This window comes from Garra rufa, unplaced genomic scaffold (assembly GCF_049309525.1).
Source record: "Garra rufa unplaced genomic scaffold, GarRuf1.0 hap1_unplaced_085, whole genome shotgun sequence".
In the NCBI taxonomy this organism is placed as follows: Eukaryota; Metazoa; Chordata; class Actinopteri; order Cypriniformes; family Cyprinidae; genus Garra; species Garra rufa.
In genome coordinates this window covers 1-12,500 of record NW_027394360.1, presented here as the reverse complement: position 1 = coordinate 12,500, position 12,500 = coordinate 1, and the positions used below count along the sequence as shown (strand labels likewise).

Below are 12,500 nucleotides of genomic sequence, written 5' to 3'. Positions count from 1 at the left end.
CCGTCGCTAAAAGCTAAAGGCAAAAGGGGGAATGCCCGACCGTAGTCGGCAGGGTTCGAACCTGCGCGGGGAGACCCCAATGGATTTCAAGTCCATCGCCTTAACCTCTCGGCCACGACTACGCCTGCATGTGGACCGCCTGCTCTCGTCTCGAGGCGGGCAGCACAGGATGCCGCCGAGCTTCAGGCGCAAAATCCAACTGAAGGGTGAGTTGGCAAAAAGAAGCTGGACGTCCCCGTCGCTCAACGACAAAGGGCTGCCATGACCCGGATTCGAGCATTCTTATCTGACCGCTTAAATCTGGCACCAAGCGCCTGCGTTGGTGGTATTGTGGTGAGCATAGCTGCCTTCCAAGAAGTTGACCCGGGTTCGATTCCCGGCCAACGCACAGTTTTTGGCTGCGGTTGACCTCGAAGCAGAACTCCTTCTGTGACCTCTGTCTGCACCAAAAGCTTTTGGATGAGTCGTTCAACAGCAGCAAAGAACTAGGTCTCCTCGTTGGGGAATCTAACCCCGGTCTTCCACGTGACAGGGGGAGATACTGTCCACCATACTAACGAAGAGTTGCGCTTGCTGTTCTTCGCTCCCAGCACACGCGACTGCACCCAACTTGCCAAAACGAGCCCCTACTCCATGAAATACCAGATTGACCCGCCACGAGCTAAAGTCTCTCAATATCTTGAATGCTACACATTACAGTGGGTCATTATTTGGACCGCTTTATTTCATTTAATATTTTTTTTGGCCTCTAATACGGGGGCATGAAAAAAGAGATGACATTACCTTGATCGGGTTTGTGAATACTGGGTGAGGGAAGGGACTTTCGTAACTTTTACTTCTCCCATTTGGAGTGAGGGGGGTGACGAAAATCATGTTGGCAGGTGTCGGCACCCTAGATTACCCTTGGTGAGCGTAGTGGTTTACCACAGTGAGCGCACAGGTCCAAGGGCATAGAGACACATCTCGAGTTTCTCGTCATCAGCGCGTAAATCTTTTGCCTTTTACTAAAGATTTCCATGGAGGGGAACCTTTGCGAGTGACCTGTATTTTTGGGGGCTCTGCTCACAGCAGAGCTACACTAGAGTGTCAAGAGCAGAGTCAATCTGGCCACCCGCCAGCGTGCAGTGGAACGAAGCACGCCTCGTCGTGGTCTGTGTTTGCAGCCTTTGCGCTTCCAGCTTCGCAGCTACAAATTTCTTTAGCCAGCATGGAAAGACAGCGCTCTCTCGTCCATGACGGGAGAAAAACCCTGGACGGGCTCAAACAAAGATGGCCTTTAGCTCTTTTGGCCCTATCAGTGACTCGTGCGCTTCGAGCCTTCTTTGTTGACCCCGAAAGCCAGCCTCTGCTGCCTGCGTTGTTGGTATAGTTTAACTGGCACCGCACCCGTACGAAAAATGGAGGTGGCAGAAAGGAGCTCAGTGAACAAAAAGCCTGCCGTGACCCGGATTCGAACCGGGGATGCTGCGGCCACAACGCAGAGTACTCTCCACTATACGATCACGGCGCCCCACTGGCTCACATCTGGTGATGCTGGCCGTCCGAATTGAAAAAAAAGGACTAGCGGCGCTTTTTATTACTGTGGAGAGAGGGCACACAAATCCGTGCTAGGGACACGGAAGAAAAGGGCCCGGCCACTTCTCCTCAGCACCGGCGAAGAGCGTAGTCGGCAGGATTCGAACCTGCGCGGGGAGACCCCAATGGATTTCTAGTCCATCGCCTTAACCACTCGGCCACGACTACGGCGGCCCAGATGTCCTCTGTCCCGTTGTCAACCTCAAAGTTGGCTGAAAAACAATGAACTGGCTACCGCTTTACTGAAATCGCCCAGCATAAAACTCCTAAAGGGGAAAACAGCCCACCACAAGCAACGAAACATTCATGAAGGGGCAGCATAGCAAACACTCTATGTGAACTCTATCACATCTTTAAGCGTACGCCGCCACACGGCAGAGCTGGACCGGCACAACTGCAAGCTGAGGGCGACAACAAGAAGATGGCCCTTCGCCCGAACAGGGACTTGAACCCTGGACCCTCAGATTAAAAGTCTGATGCTCTACCGACTGAGCTATCCAGGCTCTTGTGTTTTGTGCGCCTCTTACTTTTTATATAAGAACACTTTCTCCACAAGCCGCCCAGCAGAAGCTCACTTGCCACAGGAGCTACGGGACAAAGGCCGCACGCAATTACGTCAGAGAGAGCGAAGGCCAAAGGCCTTGGAAGGCCCACCCGCCGTCGCAAAAAGCTAAAGGCAAAAGGGGGAATGCCCGACCGTAGTCGGCAGGGTTCGAACCTGCGCGGGGAGACCCCAATGGATTTCAAGTCCATCGCCTTAACCTCTCGGCCACGACTACGCCTGCATGTGGACCGCCTGCTCTCGTCTCGAGGCGGGCAGCACAGGATGCCGCCGAGCTTCAGGCGCAAAATCCAACTGAAGGGTGAGTTGGCAAAAAGAAGCTGGACGTCCCCGTCGCTCAACGACAAAGGGCTGCCATGACCCGGATTCGAGCATTCTTATCTGACCGCTTAAATCTGGCACCAAGCGCCTGCGTTGGTGGTATTGTGGTGAGCATAGCTGCCTTCCAAGAAGTTGACCCGGGTTCGATTCCCGGCCAACGCACAGTTTTTGGCTGCGGTTGACCTCGAAGCAGAACTCCTTCTGTGACCTCTGTCTGCACCAAAAGCTTTTGGATGAGTCGTTCAACAGCAGCAAAGAACTAGGTCTCCTCGTTGGGGAATCTAACCCCGGTCTTCCACGTGACAGGGGGAGATACTGTCCACCATACTAACGAAGAGTTGCGCTTGCTGTTCTTCGCTCCCAGCACACGCGACTGCACCCAACTTGCCAAAACGAGCCCCTACTCCATGAAATACCAGATTGACCCGCCACGAGCTAAAGTCTCTCAATATCTTGAATGCTACACATTACAGTGGGTCATTATTTGGACCGCTTTATTTCATTTAATATTTTTTTTGGCCTCTAATACGGGGGCATGAAAAAAGAGATGACATTACCTTGATCGGGTTTGTGAATACTGGGTGAGGGAAGGGACTTTCGTAACTTTTACTTCTCCCATTTGGAGTGAGGGGGGTGACGAAAATCATGTTGGCAGGTGTCGGCACCCTAGATTACCCTTGGTGAGCGTAGTGGTTTACCACAGTGAGCGCACAGGTCCAAGGGCATAGAGACACATCTCGAGTTTCTCGTCATCAGCGCGTAAATCTTTCGCCTTTTACTAAAGATTTCCATGGAGGGGAACCTTTGCGAGTGACCTGTATTTTTGGGGGCTCTGCTCACAGCAGAGCTACACTAGAGTGTCAAGAGCAGAGTCAATCTGGCCACCCGCCAGCGTGCAGTGGAACGAAGCACGCCTCGTCGTGGTCTGTGTTTGCAGCCTTTGCGCTTCCAGCTTCGCAGCTACAAATTTCTTTAGCCAGCATGGAAAGACAGCGCACTCTCGTCCATGACGGGAGAAAAACCCTGGACGGGCTCAAACAAAGATGGCCTTTAGCTCTTTTGGCCCTATCAGTGACTCGTGCGCTTCGAGCCTTCTTTGTTGACCCCGAAAGCCAGCCTCTGCTGCCTGCGTTGTTGGTATAGTTTAACTGGCACCGCACCCGTACGAAAAATGGAGGTGGCAGAAAGGAGCTCAGTGAACAAAAAGCCTGCCGTGACCCGGATTCGAACCGGGGATGCTGCGGCCACAACGCAGAGTACTCTCCACTATACGATCACGGCGCCCCACTGGCTCACATCTGGTGGTGCCGGCCGTCCGAATTGAAAAAAAAAGGACTAGCGGCGCTTTTTATTACTGTGGAGAGAGGGCACACAAATCCGTGCTAGGGACACGGAAGAAAAGGGCCCGGCCACTTCTCCTCAGCACCGGCGAAGAGCGTAGTCGGCAGGATTCGAACCTGCGCGGGGAGACCCCAATGGATTTCTAGTCCATCGCCTTAACCACTCGGCCACGACTACGGCGGCCCTGACGTCCTCTGTCCCGTTGTCAACCTCAAAGTTGGCTGAAAAAACAATGAACTGGCTACCGCTTTACTGAAATCGCCTAGCATAAAACTCCTAAAGGGGAAAACAGCCCACCACAAGCAACGAAACATTCATGAAGGGGCAGCATAGCAAACACTCTATGTGAACTCTATCACATCTTTAAGCGTACGCCACGGCAGAGCTGGACCGGCACGACTGCAAGCTGAGGGCGACAACAAGAAGATGGCCCTTCGCCCGAACAGGGACTTGAACCCTGGACCCTCAGATTAAAAGTCTGATGCTCTACCGACTGAGCTATCCAGGCTCTTGTGTTTTGTGCGCCTCTTACTTTTTATATAAGAACACTTTCTCCACAAGCCGCCCAGCAGAAGCTCACTTGCCACAGGAGCTACGGGACAAAGGCCGCACGCAATTACGTCAGAGAGAGCGAAGGCCAAAGGCCTTGGAAGGCCCACCCGCCGTCGCTAAAAGCTAAAGGCAAAAGGGGGAATGCCCGACCGTAGTCGGCAGGGTTCGAACCTGCGCGGGGAGACCCCAATGGATTTCAAGTCCATCGCCTTAACCTCTCGGCCACGACTACGCCTGCATGTGGACCGCCTGCTCTCGTCTCGAGGCGGGCAGCACAGGATGCCGCCGAGCTTCAGGCGCAAAATCCAACTGAAGGGTGAGTTGGCAAAAAGAAGCTGGACGTCCCCGTCGCTCAACGACAAAGGGCTGCCATGACCCGGATTCGAGCATTCTTATCTGACCGCTTAAATCTGGCACCAAGCGCCTGCGTTGGTGGTATTGTGGTGAGCATAGCTGCCTTCCAAGAAGTTGACCCGGGTTCGATTCCCGGCCAACGCACAGTTTTTGGCTGCGGTTGACCTCGAAGCAGAACTCCTTCTGTGACCTCTGTCTGCACCAAAAGCTTTTGGATGAGTCGTTCAACAGCAGCAAAGAACTAGGTCTCCTCGTTGGGGAATCTAACCCCGGTCTTCCACGTGACAGGGGGAGATACTGTCCACCATACTAACGAAGAGTTGCGCTTGCTGTTCTTCGCTCCCAGCACACGCGACTGCACCCAACTTGCCAAAACGAGCCCCTACTCCATGAAATACCAGATTGACCCGCCACGAGCTAAAGTCTCTCAATATCTTGAATGCTACACATTACAGTGGGTCATTATTTGGACCGCTTTATTTCATTTAATATTTTTTTTGGCCTCTAATACGGGGGCATGAAAAAAGAGATGACATTACCTTGATCGGGTTTGTGAATACTGGGTGAGGGAAGGGACTTTCGTAACTTTTACTTCTCCCATTTGGAGTGAGGGGGGTGACGAAAATCATGTTGGCAGGTGTCGGCACCCTAGATTACCCTTGGTGAGCGTAGTGGTTTACCACAGTGAGCGCACAGGTCCAAGGGCATAGAGACACATCTCGAGTTTCTCGTCATCAGCGCGTAAATCTTTCGCCTTTTACTAAAGATTTCCATGGAGGGGAACCTTTGCGAGTGACCTGTATTTTTGGGGGCTCTGCTCACAGCAGAGCTACACTAGAGTGTCAAGAGCAGAGTCAATCTGGCCACCCGCCAGCGTGCAGTGGAACGAAGCACGCCTCGTCGTGGTCTGTGTTTGCAGCCTTTGCGCTTCCAGCTTCGCAGCTACAAATTTCTTTAGCCAGCATGGAAAGACAGCGCACTCTCGTCCATGACGGGAGAAAAACCCTGGACGGGCTCAAACAAAGATGGCCTTTAGCTCTTTTGGCCCTATCAGTGACTCGTGCGCTTCGAGCCTTCTTTGTTGACCCCGAAAGCCAGCCTCTGCTGCCTGCGTTGTTGGTATAGTTTAACTGGCACCGCACCCGTACGAAAAATGGAGGTAGCAGAAAGGAGCTCAGTGAACAAAAAGCCTGCCGTGACCCGGATTCGAACCGGGGATGCTGCGGCCACAACGCAGAGTACTCTCCACTATACGATCACGGCGCCCCACTGGCTCACATCTGGTGGTGCCGGCCGTCCGAATTGAAAAAAAAAGGACTAGCGGCGCTTTTTATTACTGTGGAGAGAGGGCACACAAATCCGTGCTAGGGACACGGAAGAAAAGGGCCCGGCCACTTCTCCTCAGCACCGGCGAAGAGCGTAGTCGGCAGGATTCGAACCTGCGCGGGGAGACCCCAATGGATTTCTAGTCCATCGCCTTAACCACTCGGCCACGACTACGGCGGCCCTGACGTCCTCTGTCCCGTTGTCAACCTCAAAGTTGGCTGAAAAAACAATGAACTGGCTACCGCTTTACTGAAATCGCCTAGCATAAAACTCCTAAAGGGGAAAACAGCCCACCACAAGCAACGAAACATTCATGAAGGGGCAGCATAGCAAACACTCTATGTGAACTCTATCACATCTTTAAGCGTACGCCACGGCAGAGCTGGACCGGCACGACTGCAAGCTGAGGGCGACAACAAGAAGATGGCCCTTCGCCCGAACAGGGACTTGAACCCTGGACCCTCAGATTAAAAGTCTGATGCTCTACCGACTGAGCTATCCAGGCTCTTGTGTTTTGTGCGCCTCTTACTTTTTATATAAGAACACTTTCTCCACAAGCCGCCCAGCAGAAGCTCACTTGCCACAGGAGCTACGGGACAAAGGCCGCACGCAATTACGTCAGAGAGAGCGAAGGCCAAAGGCCTTGGAAGGCCCACCCGCCGTCGCTAAAAGCTAAAGGCAAAAGGGGGAATGCCCGACCGTAGTCGGCAGGGTTCGAACCTGCGCGGGGAGACCCCAATGGATTTCAAGTCCATCGCCTTAACCTCTCGGCCACGACTACGCCTGCATGTGGACCGCCTGCTCTCGTCTCGAGGCGGGCAGCACAGGATGCCGCCGAGCTTCAGGCGCAAAATCCAACTGAAGGGTGAGTTGGCAAAAAGAAGCTGGACGTCCCCGTCGCTCAACGACAAAGGGCTGCCATGACCCGGATTCGAGCATTCTTATCTGACCGCTTAAATCTGGCACCAAGCGCCTGCGTTGGTGGTATTGTGGTGAGCATAGCTGCCTTCCAAGAAGTTGACCCGGGTTCGATTCCCGGCCAACGCACAGTTTTTGGCTGCGGTTGACCTCGAAGCAGAACTCCTTCTGTGACCTCTGTCTGCACCAAAAGCTTTTGGATGAGTCGTTCAACAGCAGCAAAGAACTAGGTCTCCTCGTTGGGGAATCTAACCCCGGTCTTCCACGTGACAGGGGGAGATACTGTCCACCATACTAACGAAGAGTTGCGCTTGCTGTTCTTCGCTCCCAGCACACGCGACTGCACCCAACTTGCCAAAACGAGCCCCTACTCCATGAAATACCAGATTGACCCGCCACGAGCTAAAGTCTCTCAATATCTTGAATGCTACACATTACAGTGGGTCATTATTTGGACCGCTTTATTTCATTTAATATTTTTTTTGGCCTCTAATACGGGGGCATGAAAAAAGAGATGACATTACCTTGATCGGGTTTGTGAATACTGGGTGAGGGAAGGGACTTTCGTAACTTTTACTTCTCCCATTTGGAGTGAGGGGGGTGACGAAAATCATGTTGGCAGGTGTCGGCACCCTAGATTACCCTTGGTGAGCGTAGTGGTTTACCACAGTGAGCGCACAGGTCCAAGGGCATAGAGACACATCTCGAGTTTCTCGTCATCAGCGCGTAAATCTTTTGCCTTTTACTAAAGATTTCCATGGAGGGGAACCTTTGCGAGTGACCTGTATTTTTGGGGGCTCTGCTCACAGCAGAGCTACACTAGAGTGTCAAGAGCAGAGTCAATCTGGCCACCCGCCAGCGTGCAGTGGAACGAAGCACGCCTCGTCGTGGTCTGTGTTTGCAGCCTTTGCGCTTCCAGCTTCGCAGCTACAAATTTCTTTAGCCAGCATGGAAAGACAGCGCTCTCTCGTCCATGACGGGAGAAAAACCCTGGACGGGCTCAAACAAAGATGGCCTTTAGCTCTTTTGGCCCTATCAGTGACTCGTGCGCTTCGAGCCTTCTTTGTTGACCCCGAAAGCCAGCCTCTGCTGCCTGCGTTGTTGGTATAGTTTAACTGGCACCGCACCCGTACGAAAAATGGAGGTGGCAGAAAGGAGCTCAGTGAACAAAAAGCCTGCCGTGACCCGGATTCGAACCGGGGATGCTGCGGCCACAACGCAGAGTACTCTCCACTATACGATCACGGCGCCCCACTGGCTCACATCTGGTGATGCCGGCCGTCCGAATTGAAAAAAAAGGACTAGCGGCGCTTTTTATTACTGTGGAGAGAGGGCACACAAATCCGTGCTAGGGACACGGAAGAAAAGGGCCCGGCCACTTCTCCTCAGCACCGGCGAAGAGCGTAGTCGGCAGGATTCGAATCTGTGCGGGGAGACCCCAATGGATTTCTAGTCCATCGCCTTAACCACTCGGCCACGACTACGGCGGCCCAGACGTCCTCTGTCCCGTTGTCAACCTCAAAGTTGGCTGAAAAACAATGAACTGGCTACCGCTTTACTGAAATCGCCTAGCATAAAACTCCTAAAGGGGAAAACAGCCCACCACAAGCAACGAAACATTCATGAAGGGGCAGCATAGCAAACACTCTATGTGAACTCTATCACATCTTTAAGCGTACGCCGCCACACGGCAGAGCTGGACCGGTACGACTGCAAGCTGAGGGCGACAACAAGAAGATGGCCCTTCGCCCGAACTTGAACCCTGGACCCTCAGATTAAAAGTCTGATGCTCTACCGACTGAGCTATCCAGGCTCTTGTGTTTTGTGCGCCTCTTACTTTTTATATAAGAACACTTTCTCCACAAGCCGCCCAGCAGAAGCTCACTTGCCACAGGACCTACGGGACAAAGGCCGCACGCAATTACGTCAGAGAGAGCGAAGGCCAAAGGCCTTGGAAGGCCCACCCGCCGTCGCAAAAAGCTAAAGGCAAAAGGGGGAATGCCCGACCGTAGTCGGCAGGGTTCGAACCTGCGCGGGGAGACCCCAATGGATTTCAAGTCCATCGCCTTAACCTCTCGGCCACAACTACGCCTGCATGTGGACCGCCTGCTCTCGTCTCGAGGCGGGCAGCACAGGATGCCGCCGAGCTTCAGGCGCAAAATCCAACTGAAGGGTGAGTTGGCAAAAAGAAGCTGGACGTCCCCGTCGCTCAACGACAAAGGGCTGCCATGACCCGGATTCGAGCATTCTTATCTGACCGCTTAAATCTGGCACCGAGCGCCTGCGTTGGTGGTATTGTGGTGAGCATAGCTGCCTTCCAAGAAGTTGACCCGGGTTCGATTCCCGGCCAACGCACAGTTTTTGGCTGCGGTTGACCTCGAAGCAGAACTCCTTCTGTGACCTCTGTCTGCACCAAAAGCTTTTGGATGAGTCGTTCAACAGCAGCAAAGAACTAGGTCTCCTCGTTGGGGAATCTAACCCCGGTCTTCCACGTGACAGGGGGAGATACTGTCCACCATACTAACGAAGAGTTGCGCTTGCTGTTCTTCGCTCCCAGCACACGCGACTGCACCCAACTTGCCAAAACGAGCCCCTACTCCATGAAATACCAGATTGACCCGCCACGAGCTAAAGTCTCTCAATATCTTGAATGCTACACATTACAGTGGGTCATTATTTGGACCACTTTATTTCATTTAATATTTTTTTTGGCCTCTAATACGGGGGCATGAAAAAAGAGATGACATTACCTTGATCGGGTTTGTGAATACTGGGTGAGGGAAGGGACTTTCGTAACTTTTACTTCTCCCATTTGGAGTGAGGGGGGTGACGAAAATCATGTTGGCAGGTGTCGGCACCCTAGATTACCCTTGGTGAGCGTAGTGGTTTACCACAGTGAGCGCACAGGTCCAAGGGCATAGAGACACATCTCGAGTTTCTCGTCATCAGCGCATAAATCTTTCGCCTTTTACTAAAGATTTCCATGGAGGGGAACCTTTGCGAGTGACCTGTATTTTTGGGGGCTCTGCTCACAGCAGAGCTACACTAGAGTGTCAAGAGCAGAGTCAATCTGGCCACCCGCCAGCGTGCAGTGGAACGAAGCACGCCTCGTAATACCAGCATAATACCCAATCAAGATAAAACAGTGTTATACGCTCTTGTTCTCCCAGGAGATGGTTCAAACAAACGTACTCGGTTACTAACGTAACCTCGGTTCTCTCAGAGAGGGAACGAGTACTGCGTAAGTATCTTACGCTCGAAGAAAATCCTTTCCGCGAGATATATTGAAGCCAAAGAATTATCCTTAATTTTGTATTATTTGTATATACATATATATAATAGGATTTTTCCACAGACTTTAGGATTTTCGCGAAACATAAAGCCCTGTTGACACTAGCAGCGACTTCTGTCTTTTTCTGGTTTTGGAGTTCAATTGCCACAGTGGGCTCCCCAACTCCTTGGGACATGTTTCCACTTGTGCTTCGGTACTCTATAAATGGCTTAAGGAAGCCCATACCTCCAAGGTTTTACTGGACAAGCAGCTGAGCCACTTTTTCTTTCTTTTATTTTGTTTAACTCTCTTCTATATATATCACAAAGGTTTTTCCATTTTTTTTTGCATTCTTCAACTAAAAAAAGGGAAAAATAATATTCACACACACACAAACACAAGATAAATATTTCTGTTATTACCATTTATTGACAATTTATGAACAAATGTAATGAGACTACATAGTATGTATTGTTTATATACATTTATATACATATACAGTATATGCAATGTATATAATGTATGTGTGTGTGTATTTATGCACTCTAAAATGTATACTGTAGCCTATATTGCACTGAATACATGAATACATATAGCTTATTGTATTAATATAAAGTTTGTTTATGTACACAGTGCATTACTCCAGTATTAATTTAATTGCATTAATATATGTAGTATACATAATTAAATGCATTTTATACATTGTGTGAGTAGGAGTGTAAACGGTAGTGTTTCTATACAATTACATTTACATTACATTTACATTTAATCATTTAACAGACGTTTTTATCCAAAGCAAGACAAGCAAGTTACAATTCATTTTAATGCAGTTAATATTATTTTTAATATGGTACGTTTATTTGCTATCTAATCATTTATGATTTTGTCTGTTGTCATACATTTAACACATTTTGGTTTTGATTTTTTAAGATCACTGCTGGAGCTGAAAGGAGAATGATCACATGAGCACTATCGTCTTCTTTTCTATTGGCTGTCGCTCCCGAAAGTCGCTCTTCATTTTGCGTCCTTCGTTTGAAAAATATCCTATACACAAGAAAGGATGCATAAGTGTAGCCTTCGCTCTCTACAATCACCCACAATCCTATGCGCACAGCTTTGCTATCTTGTTCAAAAATACAAAATGTTGGACGTTAGCGGAGTCGGAGCGCCAACGTGGCAATATGCTTTCAAATGTAAGTACATTTACAAATTACTTAAAAAACATTTTTGTATTAAACAGTACAGATTACTGTCAGTATTTTGTCCTGTCCTGTTCTGTTTTCCCAATGTTTTTCCCCTTCTGTTTCTAGTCCATATGGTTTAGTCCTTGTCTCCCCCTTTTGGTTTGTTCTTAGTTGGTTCAGTCTATGCCCATATTTGTATTTCCCCCTCGTCATCTCTTTTGTAACCACGCCTTGTTTTCTGTGTATTTTAGTCTGTGTCTGATCACTCCCAGCTGTCCGTCATTAACGTTACATGTTCTCAATTCTTGCTCCTGGTTTTGATTTGTTTGTTTGTAATTTCAGTATTTTTGTTAAATAAACTTTATATTACATTTAATCCGGTTCTCCTCCTCCATCTCCACTCCTCAACCCGCCTGACTATGACAATTACTACCGTATTGGTATTACAAATTACGTTATTGATGGCTAACTGAACTGGACCATCATGTCATTTCACAATTGTTAGCCTTCACCGGCATTTCTTTTGTAAATTACTAACTTAGTTAAGTTGTCCAAAGTAATTTAACGTTAATATTATACCATTCACAGCGTTATTCATAGCTTTCTCGTCTTTTTTAACAGGGACCAAGGAACAAACGGAGGCGGTCATTTGTCTCCGTGTAGAAAAAAAACAGCTGTTTACCGGGGAGAGAGACACCGCGGCGAACGGATATCGGTGAGAAGTAAATTATTTAATGTTCAGAAGTGATAGCTGTGTAATCTTCTTTTTATTTCTCCCCGTCATTCACATATACACTGTTAGACATTTCTGTAATTTCTACAGTTTTTTACTGTATATCACCCAGTATAAAACAGCAAATTCCCGTTAAAGTAAATAACTGTAATTCCCTTTGCATCATGGGAATTTTCTGTGACGTCAAACACCACATACAGAGACTAACTGTATTTTTAAAAATTGAGGTATACTACTGTATTTGTGGTAACGACCTCTTTGGCGCCACTCAATTGAGAGAATTCTTTTCCTCATTTCTTACATTTGGACTGACAGGATTTTTCGCCACAGGAGTTTATCCTTCGTTTTAGAAACAGTGCGAGT

The 12,500-nt window shown here is 49.5% G+C and overlaps 20 non-coding genes across 20 annotated transcripts; 5 read left to right on the top strand and 15 right to left on the bottom strand.

Moving 5' to 3' along the window:
* Nucleotides 1-40: 40 nt before the first annotated feature.
* Nucleotides 41-122, bottom strand: trnas-uga (transfer RNA serine (anticodon UGA)). The gene has a single exon. It is a non-coding gene; the product is annotated as a tRNA-Ser (tRNA).
* An 838-nt stretch (nucleotides 123-960) lies between these two features.
* On the top strand, nucleotides 961-1,075 carry LOC141316211 (U5 spliceosomal RNA). The gene has a single exon (XR_012351331.1). It is a non-coding gene; the product is annotated as a U5 spliceosomal RNA (small nuclear RNA).
* Nucleotides 1,076-1,435: 360 nt separating this feature from the next.
* Nucleotides 1,436-1,507, bottom strand: trnah-gug (transfer RNA histidin (anticodon GUG)). Its single transcript has one exon. It is a non-coding gene; the product is annotated as a tRNA-His (tRNA).
* A 154-nt stretch (nucleotides 1,508-1,661) lies between these two features.
* Nucleotides 1,662-1,743, bottom strand: trnas-aga (transfer RNA serine (anticodon AGA)). The gene has a single exon. It is a non-coding gene; the product is annotated as a tRNA-Ser (tRNA).
* Nucleotides 1,744-2,005: 262 nt separating this feature from the next.
* Nucleotides 2,006-2,078, bottom strand: trnak-uuu (transfer RNA lysine (anticodon UUU)). Its single transcript has one exon. It is a non-coding gene; the product is annotated as a tRNA-Lys (tRNA).
* Nucleotides 2,079-2,272: 194 nt separating this feature from the next.
* trnas-uga (transfer RNA serine (anticodon UGA)) lies at nucleotides 2,273-2,354 on the bottom strand. The gene has a single exon. It is a non-coding gene; the product is annotated as a tRNA-Ser (tRNA).
* Nucleotides 2,355-3,192: 838 nt separating this feature from the next.
* Nucleotides 3,193-3,307, top strand: LOC141316199 (U5 spliceosomal RNA). Its single transcript, XR_012351319.1, has one exon. It is a non-coding gene; the product is annotated as a U5 spliceosomal RNA (small nuclear RNA).
* Nucleotides 3,308-3,667: 360 nt separating this feature from the next.
* Nucleotides 3,668-3,739, bottom strand: trnah-gug (transfer RNA histidin (anticodon GUG)). The gene has a single exon. It is a non-coding gene; the product is annotated as a tRNA-His (tRNA).
* A 155-nt stretch (nucleotides 3,740-3,894) lies between these two features.
* On the bottom strand, nucleotides 3,895-3,976 carry trnas-aga (transfer RNA serine (anticodon AGA)). The gene has a single exon. It is a non-coding gene; the product is annotated as a tRNA-Ser (tRNA).
* Nucleotides 3,977-4,234: 258 nt separating this feature from the next.
* trnak-uuu (transfer RNA lysine (anticodon UUU)) lies at nucleotides 4,235-4,307 on the bottom strand. The gene has a single exon. It is a non-coding gene; the product is annotated as a tRNA-Lys (tRNA).
* A 194-nt stretch (nucleotides 4,308-4,501) lies between these two features.
* Nucleotides 4,502-4,583, bottom strand: trnas-uga (transfer RNA serine (anticodon UGA)). The gene has a single exon. It is a non-coding gene; the product is annotated as a tRNA-Ser (tRNA).
* An 838-nt stretch (nucleotides 4,584-5,421) lies between these two features.
* Nucleotides 5,422-5,536, top strand: LOC141316198 (U5 spliceosomal RNA). The gene has a single exon (XR_012351318.1). It is a non-coding gene; the product is annotated as a U5 spliceosomal RNA (small nuclear RNA).
* A 360-nt stretch (nucleotides 5,537-5,896) lies between these two features.
* On the bottom strand, nucleotides 5,897-5,968 carry trnah-gug (transfer RNA histidin (anticodon GUG)). Its single transcript has one exon. It is a non-coding gene; the product is annotated as a tRNA-His (tRNA).
* A 155-nt stretch (nucleotides 5,969-6,123) lies between these two features.
* On the bottom strand, nucleotides 6,124-6,205 carry trnas-aga (transfer RNA serine (anticodon AGA)). The gene has a single exon. It is a non-coding gene; the product is annotated as a tRNA-Ser (tRNA).
* Nucleotides 6,206-6,463: 258 nt separating this feature from the next.
* trnak-uuu (transfer RNA lysine (anticodon UUU)) lies at nucleotides 6,464-6,536 on the bottom strand. The gene has a single exon. It is a non-coding gene; the product is annotated as a tRNA-Lys (tRNA).
* Nucleotides 6,537-6,730: 194 nt separating this feature from the next.
* Nucleotides 6,731-6,812, bottom strand: trnas-uga (transfer RNA serine (anticodon UGA)). Its single transcript has one exon. It is a non-coding gene; the product is annotated as a tRNA-Ser (tRNA).
* Nucleotides 6,813-7,650: 838 nt separating this feature from the next.
* LOC141316210 (U5 spliceosomal RNA) lies at nucleotides 7,651-7,765 on the top strand. The gene has a single exon (XR_012351330.1). It is a non-coding gene; the product is annotated as a U5 spliceosomal RNA (small nuclear RNA).
* A 360-nt stretch (nucleotides 7,766-8,125) lies between these two features.
* Nucleotides 8,126-8,197, bottom strand: trnah-gug (transfer RNA histidin (anticodon GUG)). The gene has a single exon. It is a non-coding gene; the product is annotated as a tRNA-His (tRNA).
* Nucleotides 8,198-8,956: 759 nt separating this feature from the next.
* On the bottom strand, nucleotides 8,957-9,038 carry trnas-uga (transfer RNA serine (anticodon UGA)). The gene has a single exon. It is a non-coding gene; the product is annotated as a tRNA-Ser (tRNA).
* An 838-nt stretch (nucleotides 9,039-9,876) lies between these two features.
* LOC141316193 (U5 spliceosomal RNA) lies at nucleotides 9,877-9,991 on the top strand. Its single transcript, XR_012351312.1, has one exon. It is a non-coding gene; the product is annotated as a U5 spliceosomal RNA (small nuclear RNA).
* The last annotated feature ends 2,509 nt before the right edge of the window (nucleotides 9,992-12,500 follow it).